Source organism: Megalobrama amblycephala, linkage group LG10 (genome assembly GCF_018812025.1).
Source record: "Megalobrama amblycephala isolate DHTTF-2021 linkage group LG10, ASM1881202v1, whole genome shotgun sequence".
NCBI classification, from domain to species: domain Eukaryota; kingdom Metazoa; phylum Chordata; class Actinopteri; order Cypriniformes; family Xenocyprididae; genus Megalobrama; species Megalobrama amblycephala.
The window spans coordinates 3,248,069-3,250,013 of NC_063053.1; positions in this window are offsets into that span (position 1 = coordinate 3,248,069).

The window sequence follows — 1,945 nt, forward strand, 5'->3', positions numbered from 1 at the left end:
CGACACACTCGAGAGCAGCGGAACTTTTATTGACCCTTCACCTGGAGTTTGTCTGACAAAGCAGTCAGGAGTTAGCAGATTAACATTGGTGGACTTGAACTTGAAAAATGGTGTGTACTGACGTCTTTCTGTGTTTGAAACAACATTCCTTCTGATGTTCATTCATGTTTATTTGATGCTATTAATTAACTAGTAGGAAGAGATGATCGGTTCATGAGCCGCTTGAGCTGAGGCACTACAGCAACCTGTCACGACACATTAAAGAGCCACGAAACGGTTTTTATTGTTCAAATTTCTTTAAAAAATTACACAATTTGAAAGCTAGGACTTTGTTTAATATCATAACTAACCTGCTCTGTCTTGTCTGTCGATGTGTTGTGAGACACTGTTGCACACTGCAGTAATCTAGATCGATTTTAGAATATCATATGCTGGATGGCTTGTGTTGATAAATGGCATGCAATTAATTTTAAAACGTATTGTATGATGGAGAAGATGCTGTATTACTTAGCTACTTGAAAAAAATAGTGTTTTCTTCTAAATAAAACCGGAAACCGAGGGTAACGCGGATATGACACCATTGACAGGCAGCTCCTCACACGTCCCAGAGCCTTGGTAAAATTCAGATTTTCTTATGATTTACAAATAGTTGGAAACATTTGGGATATTGTAACTGAGCAACTCAACTGAGCAAAATATATAACACTTTGGATATTTTACTGCAAAAATCTTACATATTGGAGCTTTAAAATGAAATCATGAATTGCAATAAATGTAGCCCAATAATATTGGTATAATTTTTGTATTATTCAAGTTCCTGGTATTACTGAGTACTTTTGAGTTCGTATCAATATGCAACATTGGATTGCACAGGTGTAATATGTAAGAATTTTGCAGTAAAATATCCAAAAACCACTATGCCAGTGTTATATATTTTGCTCACTTGAGTACTTACAATATCCCAAATGTTTCCAACTATTTGTAAATCGTGAAAAAAATGGCAATTTTAACCAAGGCTGCGGGACGTGTGAGGAGTCGCCTGTCAATTGCGTCATACCCGCGTTACTCTCGGTTTCCGGTTTTATTTTGTAGAAACTATGGAAACACCAAAAATGCTTTAATATTTACATGTTTTAATAGACAAGAGAACAACTGTTTTGATATATTTATAGACAGAAAACTAATCATTGTTTTATAGCTCAACACGTTTAGTCTTACTGTTTAAATCAATTTTCTTGATTTTTTGCGAGTACCATGCTTTACCATGCCTCAGAGAAAAATACTATTTTGTCAAGTAGCTAACAGCATAATCAGATGCAGCTTTATTTTTAGTAACAGTAATGCAGCATTTTCTCCATCATACAATACGTTTTAAAATAAATTGCATGCCATTTATCAACATTTATCCTGCATTTAATATGATATTCTAAAATCGATCTATCTTACTGCAGTGTGTAACAGTGTCTCACAGCAGCCGAGCACATAGTAACGTTATAATTATAGACGTTATAAATGTTATTATTTTCAACACACTCAAATGTATCTAATATGATAAACAGAGCTGTGTTACCTCATACTCATGACCGGAAAAGCGGAAGCGGCGCCGGCGACTGTGTCATAATAAAAGTCCCGCTGCTCGTGAGGCGTGTGTTGATCAATCGCTCCAGCTCCTCGTTCAGCTCCACAACACTCGCTCCTGCTCTGCTTCACACTACAGTAACGTTAATAATCGCATCCATGAACATGATTTCTTCCCGAGTCCAATCCCGATTTATTTACACCGGCTGTGAGGTGAAGACCACATGTCCCAAGATTCCACGCTCAAACTTGGCGTCATCAAGCTACGCCTTTGTTTTGAATAGGCTTCTAGCGACCTCTAGCGGACAGAAATCGTACAGATTGCATCTTTAAGAGCTTCAGTACACAAATAATACAAAACACTGTC